This window comes from Electrona antarctica (assembly GCF_951216825.1).
Source record: "Electrona antarctica genome assembly, chromosome: 5".
Classification (NCBI taxonomy): domain Eukaryota; kingdom Metazoa; phylum Chordata; class Actinopteri; order Myctophiformes; family Myctophidae; genus Electrona; species Electrona antarctica.
This window is the reverse complement of record NC_136810.1, coordinates 41652065-41664514: the sequence shown is the minus strand read 5'-3', so window position 1 is coordinate 41664514 and position 12450 is coordinate 41652065.

Genomic DNA, 12450 nt, shown 5'->3' with positions numbered 1-12450 from the left:
CCCAATCCAACCCATTGATGCTGAGTGCCAAGCAGGGAGGCATTGGGTCCCATTTTTACAGTCTTTGGTATGACCCGGCCGGGGATCGAACCCCGACCTCCCAGTTTCAGGGCGGACACTCTAACCACAAGGCCACTGTCTGGTCAATAGATAGATAGATAGATAGATAGATAGATAGAGATAATAGGCTACTGATTAATTGATGATGCATTCATCATGATGAATCCATGTATGAGTTAACAATTAATTAAGCGTTAATTACATGCATGACTTTGCCCATTATGAGAAGGTGTTAACCTAACATCGAATCACAGAAAGAAAAGGCTGATGAGACACAATAGACTCAATGTGCAGAGTGCTGATTTAGCCCAATCTATGGGTGGTTCATGTGAAGATCGGCTGCCCTAATGTGTCATCAGTGTCACAATGATTGGAAAAGCTTGCTGCAAGTTTAAGTAGCCTGCATGAAGCCAAGCCTACTATTTTGACAAACACTGTTGGGGAAGCCAGGCAGGAAGAGTGATATTGGTCATTACATGTATACTCCTAAAGGCTGGGGCGGCACCTGTCAATGGGGAGTGTTGGGCGGGAGGAGTAGGATGAAGGCTCTACTGTATGTCCTCCCGGTGAGGGTTCCTCACTGGCAGCCTAGGTATGTCAGTCAGATACATCAGCGGTGACAACACAGACATGTGTGTGGGGAGAAAGGGAGGTGGTATAGGCCTACAAATAAATTGGCTACTCTATATAAAATAAAATAAAAACATTACGCTGTGCTATTCCTAGCCCCATGCAGGCACAAAACATTATTTGATGCAACCTCTTCAAGGAACAGCAATGTCTGTCCCTATGTATGTATGTCTGTCTGTTTAGGGTGCAAAAGTGTTAATAATTTTGGAAATATTCAAATTTGTCCGTTACGCACAAGATTGGTATCTTATGATGTATGTCATGACAAAAACAATCGGTGATCGGGATCGGTCCCAGAAAACGGAGAATCCCTATTTATTGTGTTTCCATCGTAAAATGTAAACTAAATTGTGCCATGCACCAACACATTTGATGCTTGTAGAGAACCAGGTATTGGGTTGGGTGTATGCTGTTGTTGGCATGCAGGTTTCCTAACCTGAACGTTGAAGTAAATTAAACTAATAAAGCCTACAACAGTACAGTTCACATGCAACTTCAGTCCTTGTGACCAAAAATACTGTTGTTTTATATTTTAGACCAGGGACACCAGTGAGTGGAATTCAGTGATAGAATGCATACCGTTGTCTGGAGTTCAGATCCACACTGCCTGCCTTATTTATAACACATTTCTACACCTATAGCTGGTTGTGAGTCACTTAAGGAAGTATGAGCTCACTGGGGATGTGTGACACACACGCACGCACACACACACAGGGCCAAACAGACTCCTTATCGTGCAGGCTTGTTGCAGCTTGCTTATGACAACATGACAGCACGTTTTCCATCCAACCCCCCTCTCACAATGCCTATATTATTTGAGTTCCTTGACTAAAGTGGCTTGTTTTTCACCTTGCACATATCCAGGAATTTCCCCTGTCCAAAGGCAGATAAGGACATTGAAGAAAATACGACAAAAAGAGTCACATGGACATTGAAGTGAAGGTATCATATGAAGCTTGGCATCCCTATATGTATTTTGGGGTGAACATTTGGTGAAAATAGCAGATTTAAGCTCACAACATGCCACCACATTGTGACACGTTCGTTGTGAGCTTTTATATCGGCAAAGAGTTTTGGTGTAGAGGAGAAAAAAAGGAGATATGTTTTAGAGAATATCCGTGTCATAATGGCGACATAATTAACAATAAATGTCCAATCTTAACTAGTCGTGTCAAACAAAAACATAATGATTGATTACCGCCGGTATACCGACTAATTTCAATCAATAACATCACTGGCAGCTGTCAATCCCATCCCTGTTCCACACCGAGGTGATGCTAGACACTATAGTGAGCAGTGTTGGCGGCCCAGCAGTGTGTTATAGTGCACTAGACCTTACCCGTTCTGAATATATGAACACCAAAGTATGTACAGTGTGGGTAATGCGATGTAATAGATCACATTACTGATTGGGAGGGAATTGTCCTGTCTCGCTATCGCAAACATAGCAGATTTATCCCCCAAAAAGCATGTTTTTGCTATAAATGTTTTAAAATTCCACAGTTGCGGATGGGTAATTTTAATGCACTAATTAATTATAATCAATAATTTGTTAAAGTGAAAAAAGGGCTTCGTTAAGACCTCCATAATATTATGGTCAATGATGCCTGTGTGAAAATTCGGAGCGATTGGTGCAGGCAGTGAGGAGCTACGACAGTGTTTCAGACATCCATTCATTCAGACATTCATTCATTCATTCAGACATTCATTCATTCAGACATGCATTCATTCAGACAGACAGACATTCATTCATTCAGACAGACATTGAGTGAATTATAGTATGATGATGATGATTATAGTATGATGATGATGATGATGATGATGATTGTTAATTTCATTGACTAATGTCCCGACTTACGTCCCAGTAGCTACCCTCGATCAGTCCCATTAGGGATAAACCAGGGCCACACAATCCGTTCCTCCTGAACTACTCTGCCGGGACTGGGAGGTACCATTCTGGTGCGTGGAAGGACTAGGCTCTGTGGGTTGACTCCTGTCCGGGCCCCTCCTACGTCTCACCAGGTCCACTCCTGCTCTCACCAGGTCAGGCCCCTGTGCGTTGCACCAGACTCCCAGCACCAGGCATTTTATTCAGGAATGGTGGATTCTGAATATTGTATCGTATGACTTGTTATCGTGATAATATCGTATTGTGAGTTTTTGTTAATCGTTCCATGCGTAATATGTATACTCTGATCATGAGCAAAATATAAATGCTTCCGTCATACAGTCTGGAGCAACGGAAACTCTGATCATGAGAAAAGTATAAATGCTTCCGTCATACAGTCTGGAGCAACGGAAATGGCAGCTTCCTTGCTCGGATATCGGGAGCTGTAGTTCCAGAGTCCAGACTCTATATAGCATTCGGAGATTGTGTAAATCATCCTAGTTCGTGTGTGTGTGTGTGTGTGTGTGTGTGTGTGTGTGTGTGTGTGTGTGTGTGTGTGTGTGTGTGTGTGTGTGTGTGCGTGCGTGCGTGCGTGCGTGCGTGCGTGCGTGCGTGCGTGCGTGCGTGCGTGCGTGCGTGCGTGCGTGCGTGCGTGCGTGCGTGCGTGCGTGCGATTTCCTCCCTTTCTTTTCAATTAGGTTTTCTCTTTTTCTCACTCAAAAAAACACACACTTCCTCAAAACATTACACTATTCTCTCTCATATACACATACTACACACACACACACACACACACACACACACACAGAGAGACAGAATCACTGTATATGGATGTGCACGTGCGTGCTTGGCTGCTGGATGTGCACGCACGCGCGTGTGTGTGTGTGTGTGTGTGTATGTGTGTGTGTGTGTGTGTGTGTGTTCCCTGACACAGCAGACTCAGGGAGAGGTCAGAGAAAGGTCATAGAAGAACGTCAGCAGATATAAACACAGAACTGCTAAAAGGACAGAACCAGAGAGGTGTGTTTTCTCTTATCTAGACTGTGTGTGTGTGTGTGTGTGTGTGTGTGTGTGTGTGTGTGTGTGTGTGTGTGTGTGTGTGTGTGTGTGTGTGTGTGTGTGTGTGTGTGTGTGTGTGTGTGAAAAAAGCACTTCTTCTGAAAACATTGTATGCCAGGGCTCCCATACAAGATTTGTGTTGTTACATTTTGCTGGGGACACCCTGGAAGTCCCTCAAGGACCGCTGTAGGATGCCCGGACCTTACTTTGAGAATCACTGCTGGGTTTTTGATTGGTCTCACTCTGTGCTATCCACAGGAATGTTGAGACACAAATGATTTACTTTGCATACCAGTCATAGATAGTAATACAGCTGTATCTCTGACCTACTGTACGGCAGCTGTTGCCAAGTATTGCGAAGCCATATGATCGGCATGCGTGTGTTTCTCCATTAGGCCCTCTGTGGTATATTTTCAAGAGAGTCTCAGAGATATTTAGGCTAACTTGGAGAAGAAAGTGAATCAGCAGAAGTTGATCCTCAGATGGTCATTTATTAACAAAGTACAGCAGCATAGCCTCCTCCCCAACAGACTTCACCTTGCTTCAGAGGAACAGAGAACAGGCCTTGAGAACAATGGCTAACTGGTTGACTTAATCACAGCATATGTGGGGGTTGTATAATTAGGTCTATACTTCCATGTAGAATTATGGATGGGTTCCAAATATTCCACATCACCTCCTAAGAGAGATCTCTTACTCACTCACTCATAATCTAATGTCTGTCTGTCTGTCTGTCTGTCTGTCTGTCTGTCTGTCTGTCTGTCTGTCTGTCTGTCTGTCTGTCTGTCTGTCTGTCTGTCTGTCTGCCTGCCTGCCTGCCTGCCTGCCTGCCTGCCTGCCTGCCTGCCTGCCTGCCTGCCTGTCTGTCTGTCTGTCTGTCTGTCTGTCTTTCTGTCATTCAAGTTTTTTACAGGTGTATGTGCGTGCGTGCGTGCGTGCGTGCGTGCGTGCGTGCGTGCGTGCGTGCGTGCGTACACACACACCACACACACACACACACACACACACACACACACACACCTGCAGGTATGAGACAGAATTGCTCACTGTATCCAGGCATGTCACAATGGTTTGTAAAACATTTCCGACAGGTGCCATATATACAGGAATTTGACCAAATTCTCCAATCTGAGAGTTTTTAGCAGGAGGCGCCCTTCTCAATTCCTGCCAGCTCACAACATGCTATTTTTAGACTGGATTGAATGGTGTACTGCTGTGTGGCGACACAATGACAGTATAGTCATATAGTTACACTTTGTAATGCAACACCCACTGACTCTCAATTTGTATTCACTAGATTCATGTAATCTTTTCAAACACGATACGATACAGTCTGTATCTGAGTTAACCTCTGGTGCCTGCCTGCCTGCCTGCCTGCCTGCCTGCCTACCGGTAGCTTCCCCCCCCCCTCTCTCTCTCTCTCTCTCTCTCTCTCTCTCTCTCTCTCTCTCTCTCTCTCTCTCTCTCTCTGAGAGAGACTGAAAGACTAAGAGAAAAAAAGGTTGAATGGAATTTTATATCAAATCCAGAGAGTATGCCGGAGGCGGGTGGAATTTAAATATAGAATTCTCTCCCCATGTATCCGTCATGTGAAAGTGGAGTGTAGGTACACCTGGACAAATGGCAGAGAGGTCGCCAGGGAAACTGAAGGTCCCACAGCGTCGGTTCCCAGCTGCGGTCCAAGTGTCCCTGAGTACCATTTTGTGAGTTATAGGCTTACAATTACACACAAAATATGCATGTATCCTGGTCCTACACACTGCCTCCCCCTGGCCAGCCAGGTCACCTGATGGAGGGGAATAACGTGTTCCTTCCACACGCTGTATACGTCCAACCGGGGGAAACTCTCCCTTGTCAGGTGAAAAGAAGCGGCTTTGCATTGTTTTATACGTGTTGCCGGTGCTCACCAACATGTCCGTACACGGACAAATGTGTCTGTGACAAAGACTTGGTCTTGTCCGTGGCAAAATTTAGATTTTCTGTTTTACTCACCATTATAATGTTCTAATTTTTATCATAACACCCACTTACTGAATGTCAAGTCTCCAGGTTTATCTTTAATTATTTACTATGACACTATGGCACATTAGGAGTCCACTAATACTAGTGGTTCTCAAATGTTTCATTTGAAGAGACCCCCTTAACTGTGAGAGTATTCCATTTGAACACTCTCAGAGTTACAGACCTATTGTGGTCATTCAGGGCTATCTATTTGTGTGTTTCTGGTAATATTATTGTCCACTCATTTTGTATGTCCGTGGCAAAAATGGAATGTTGACAAAAATGTCCACCACAAGCCAACATGGCGATGACCCCTGCTGTATGCATGCATGTGTCAACCATGCACTGAAAGTAGCTGATCTACAAGCGGTGAGCATGTATAGACTGACTACTTTCAGCTTTAGTGTTATAAGGTTAAAAATGGCAATGAATGCAATAGTCAGCCATTGCTTAATTGGCATAGCATGTATATGTCATTATTGTCTCCACCAGGCCGAAGGCATGGGGAGAGAGAATGTTTTGCACTCCGTCCGTGTGTGTGTGTGTGTCCGTGTGTGTGTGTGTCCGTCCTTCCGTCCGTCTGTTACCAGCTAATCTCCGGCACCGTTAACCCGGTCGATGCCAAACTTTGCACACACACTCCCTGGATGCCAACGATGAACCTCTGCCCCACATTTTCCAGAACGGCCTGTTATAGCGCCACCATGAGGCAGCTTTTCACATGTTTTACCTAAAACTGCACTGATCTGCGTGAAACGTTGCATGCACACTCCCTAGAGGCCAAGGACAAACCTTTGACCTGCATTTTCCGCATCTGCCTTTTATAGCGCCACCAGGAGGCCGACTTTTGTAAAACACATTTTTTCATATTACTCCTCCAGATTCTGTCCAAAAATCTCACAAATCGTTACACAGTATCTCTATGGTCATGTGCGCAAGTCAGATCTGTCCGATATTTCATATTCCATCCTAATTGGCTATAATTGGCTTTCACACTTTGCAAGATTGCCCCGTTTTGAACAAAAGCCTCAAATCATGAACGCAGCGTGCAATTTACGTGAAATCTTTCACACATTTTCTTACTAGGCTGAGGAATATATCCCACCCTTTTCACATTGGCCTGTTATAGTGCCACCAACAGGTTGATTTTTGGAACAAAATGCCTCAAATCATCCAATTGCCATCAAAGGCGTATGAAGAAATGGCACCCTTTTCACATTGGCCTATTATAGTGCCACCAGGAGGCCACAACCTGACCTGCCCTGGTGGAGACCTGTGCCCCGAGGGGCACTTTTTCTAGGCTTAAAATATTTTTTAAAGGTGAAAATAACAGCTCTACAAGTTGACAAGTCATACATGTGAATCATTGAAATCTTTTAAGCTGGCTATTTCCTCTACTTTTCTAAATGTTTTTGAACCTTTTCACCTCATGCCAAAATGATTGGGACATGAGGTTGACGCCAGTTCAAAGCCATGCTGCATCCAGTCAGTGTCAGAGAAAACCCCAGTGTGAGGTGGAGAAGAGTGCTATGAAGAGAAGAATGAGGGAGGGAGGAAGATAAGATAAAAAGTTGGTAGAGAGAGAACTATCCACGTTCAACCTGGTCCCTATTTTGGGCATGTCATTATAGTCAAAACTTTGCAAAAATAGCTAAAATAGGCTAGTCTACAAGCTCACAAAATGTCAGGTTTGCAACGCAATGTGATTTCATAGATCAACTATTGTCGCTATTTGCCTTGTGAAGGGTGACGTGACAGCGACAGTTTTGTACACACTGCCATTGGATTTGTTTTTAACAGGCTTCAGACTTGCCTCCACAGGAGACTTGGCTATAGGGAACACACTGCCAACTCTTTGGACTCTTTTATCACTTGGAAGTAAGTCGGCACACAGTCGTAGCTCCCAATATTAAAGCTCTTTGAACTTGCATCACTTTCATCGGGTACATTATTTGAATAGTAGCTAGCTACACATAAAACACATGTGTTATTCAGTCAGTTTCTCAGAGACACACTGCAAAAAGTCATACGTAATATCACACACACACACACACACACACACACACACACACACACACACACACACACACACACACACACACACACACACACACACACACACACACACACACTGGTTTTTGTGGTTTGTGGGGACCAACATTTTTTTCATCCCTCGTGGGGACCACCCTTTCTAAAGGTTATACAGCTATGAAAAAAATCAGGTATAACAACTATGGCTTTGTAAGCTTATACATGACTTTAAATATCAGAATTGATGAAGTAATTGCTGGACCATGCCATATGGGGACTTGTGAAAAATCTGGTTAACATGGTTGATGGGGACCTCATTTGAATATCATTTAAATAATTCACACAAGGTCCGCTCTAATGTGATTAATGGGGACCTTGCAACAAGTGTAATTACTAACTAGTAAAACGCCCTTAATGACTTAATACTAGTATTAAAATGTTATTGCCTTCTTTCATGTCCAATGAATTTGTAATTAAGTTATTAAGGTAACATACCATATGAATCCATTTGGGAAAATAATAATAATAATAATTCAAAACCATAACCAATTCAAAAATAGCTAAAACATAATTCAGTTTTCCAATTAAAAAATAGCCAATCTACAAGCTCAAAGCACAACACATTTTGAGCTTGTAGACTGCTATTTTTGCTATTTTTGACAGTATATGCATTGTGACCCCCTGGAGTGACTGAAAATATAGTGGCCCTCTCCATCATCAAAGTTGCCCAACCCTGACACAATGTTGACATAAATAAATGACACATAAATTGTAGAACAACAATTTTAATTGTACAAGCGAACAAATTGGTACTAATATCCTGACTACGCCACCTCCCGCTTGTTGAGGGGGCAGGAGGAACCCCTAGAGTGTAAACTTTGACCAACTTCCCCTTTAACAGGAACAATGTACGAGAGGCATTTGTGGAAAATGTAACAACTTTATTTATATATAACTACACAGTATATATTAAAAGGTTAGGGCAATACATCAGTGAGGCAGATAAGATAATAAAGTGAAAAGTATATAATTAGCTCAAATACATTTGGGGAAAGAAAGGGGACAGGCCTAGCACGAAAAACAACTTGTGCAATACAACAATAAAATCAATACAAAACATGCAGTGCAGGGGGTTAACAAATACACACCAATAAAACCCAAACCAATAAAAGACAGTCATACTAAATAGTAGATAGATAGTAGGTATTTAGAACACACTTTCAGTTCTGTGATATATGGGGACATTTAACACACTTTAAGCTAATGTGCATCACGGGGCCATATAAAAACACACACACAAACAAACAAACACACATCTTAAAACATGCATCTTGGGGACTCCGTGCTAAATGTGCATCATGGGGACGTCTTCTGAAGTTTCAATTATTTTGCCTTCAAGCTTGCATAAATACACACACACATCTTAAAACATGCATATTGGGTACCCCGTGCTAATGTGCATCATGGGGACGTCTTCTGATGTTTCAATTATTCTGCCTATTATGTGATCTACAATATTTAGACTTTTAATGCCCTTTACATTAGGCTAATGTGCGTCACGGGGACATACATGCTGTTAGAGTTCTCAACGGGCCTGACAATAAAGCCTGGACCCGAACTGGTCCAACCCAAGGCTTGGCCCGGCCCGAAACATTACCATAATGTTAAGTCTGATAAGCCCCAGTAAAGGAAAAAACACCACCAGTTGGCTGCGGCTATGTTGTTAAATTTACATCATTATACCGAGTGAGTGTGTGAGAGAACGGACAGTCATACTAGACATTAGGACATTACACAACATCCTTGTAAGGTGTGCTCTCCCCATTTACCTTTTCAATGGAAGTGGATGTCTTGGCAACTGCTGGAGCCATGTGTGTCTGTTGGGGAGTCTCCAACCCCTGTTGCAGGCATGTCATTCAACATCTGTTTAGAATAAGATTCATTGAATATTTTAAAGAGTTAGGCATGTGAAAGTAGTGCACTTGACTATCAATGTTGAATGCACTTATTGGAAGTTGCTTTGGATAAAAGCGAGTTCGAAATAACTCATGTAAGATAATGTTAGTAGTATTACAACATCCTGATGTAGTACAATATACCATTTTGTTACATAGTAGGTATTTAGAACACACTTTCAGTTCTGTGATATATGGGGACATTTAACACACTTTAAGCTAATGTGCATCACGGGGACATATAAATACACACACACAAACAAACACACACATATCTTAAAACATGCATCTTGGGGACTCCGTGCTAAATGTGCATCATGGGGACGTCTTCTGAAGTTTCAATTATTTTGCCTTCAAGCTTGCATAAATACACACACACATCTTAAAACATGCATATTGGGTACCCCGTGCTAATGTGCATCATGGGGACGTCTTCTGATGTTTCAATTATTCTGCCTATTATGTGATCTACAATATTTAGACTTTTAATGCCCTTTACATTAGGCTAATGTGCGTCACGGGGACATACATGCTGTTAGAGTTCTCAACGGGCCTGACAATAAAGCCTGGACCCGAACTGGTCCAACCCAAGGCTTGGCCCGGCCCGAAACATTACCATAATGTTAAGTCTGATAAGCCCCAGTAAAGGAAAAACTACCACCAGTTGGCTGCGGCTATGTTGTTAAATTTACATCATTATACCGAGTGAGTGTGTGAGAGAACGGACAGTCATACTAGACATTAGGACATTACACAACATCCTTGTAAGGTGTGCTCTCCCCATTTACCTTTTCAATGGAAGTGGATGTCTTGGCAACTGCTGGAGCCATGTGTGTCTGTGGGGGAGTCTCCACCCCCTGTTGCAGGCATGCCATTCAACATCTGTTTAGAATAAGATTCATTGAATATTTAAAAGAGTTAGGCATGTGAAAGTAGTGCACTTGACTATCAATGTTGAATGCACTTATTGGAAGTTGCTTTGGATAAAAGCGAGTTCGAAATAACTCATGTAAGATAATGTTACTAGTATTAAAACATCCTGATGTAGTCCAATATACCATTTTGTTACATAGTAGGTATTTAGAACACACTTTCAGTTCTGTGATATATGGGGACAAACACACTTTAAGCTAATGTGCATCACGGGGACATATAAATACACACACACAAACAAACACACACATATCTTAAAACATGCATCTTGTGGACTCCGTGCTAAATGTGCATCATGGGGACGTCTTCTGAAGTTTCAATTATTTTGCCTTCAAGCTTGCATAAATACACACACACATCTTAAAACATGCATATTGGGTATCCCGTGCTAATGTGCATCATGGGGACGTCTTCTGATGTTTCAATTATTCTGCCTATTATGTGATCTACAATATTTAGACTTTGAATGCCCTTTACGTTAGGCTAATGTGCGTCACGGGGACATACATGCTGTTAGAGTTCTCAACGGGCCTGACAATAAAGCCTGGACCCGAACTGGTCCAACCCAAGGCTTGGCCCGGCCCGAAACATTACCATAATGTTAAGTCTGATAAGCCCCAGTAAAGGAAAAAACACCACCAGTTGGCTGCGGCTATGTTGTTAAATTTACATCATTATACCGAGTGAGTGTGTGAGAGAACGGACAGTCATACTAGACATTAGGACATTACACAACATCCTTGTAAGGTGTGCTCTCCCCATTTACCTTTTCAATGGAAGTGGATGTCTTGGCAACTGCTGGAGCCATGTGTGTCTGTGGGGGAGTCTCCACCCCCTGTTGCAGGCATGCCATTCAACATCTGTTTAGAATAAGATTCATTGAATATTTAAAAGAGTTAGGCATGTGAAAGTAGTGCACTTGACTATCAATGTTGAATGCACTTATTGGAAGTTGCTTTGGATAAAAGCGAGTTCGAAATAACTCATGTAAGATAATGTTAGTAGTATTACAACATCCTGATGTAGTCCAATATACCATTTTGTTACATAGTAGGTATTTAGAACACACTTTCAGTTCTGTGATATATGGGGACATTTAACACACTTTAAGCTAATGTGCATCACGGGGACATATAAATACACACACACAAACAAACACACACATATCTTAAAACATGCATCTTGGGGACTCCGTGCTAAATGTGCATCATGGGGACGTCTTCTGAAGTTTCAATTATTTTGCCTTCAAGCTTGCATAAATACACACACACACATCTTAAAACATGCATATTGGGTACCCCGTGCTAATGTGCATCATGGGGTCGTCTTCTGATGTTTCAATTATTCTGCCTATTATGTGATCTACAATATTTAGACTTTTAATGCCCTTTACATTAGGCTAATGTGCGTCACGGGGACATACATGCTGTTAGAGTTCTCAACGGGCCTGACAATAAAGCCTGGACCCGAACTGGTCCAACCCAAGGCTTGGCCCGGCCCGAAACATTACCATAATGTTAAGTCTGATAAGCCCCAGTAAAGGAAAAAACACCACCAGTTGGCTGCGGCTATGTTGTTAAATTTACATCATTATACCGAGTGAGTGTGTGAGAGAACGGACAGTCATACTAGACATTAGGACATTACACAACATCATTGTAAGGTGTGCTCTCCCCATTTACCTTTTCAATGGAAGTGGATGTCTTGGCAACTGCTGGAGCCATGTGTGTCTGTGGGGGAGTCTCCAACCCCTGTTGCAGGCATGCCATTCAACATCTGTTTAGAATAAGATTCATTGAATATTTAAAAGAGTTAGGCATGTGAAAGTAGTGCACTTGACTATCAATGTTGAATGCACTTATTGGAAGTTGCTTTGGATAAAAGCGAGTTCGA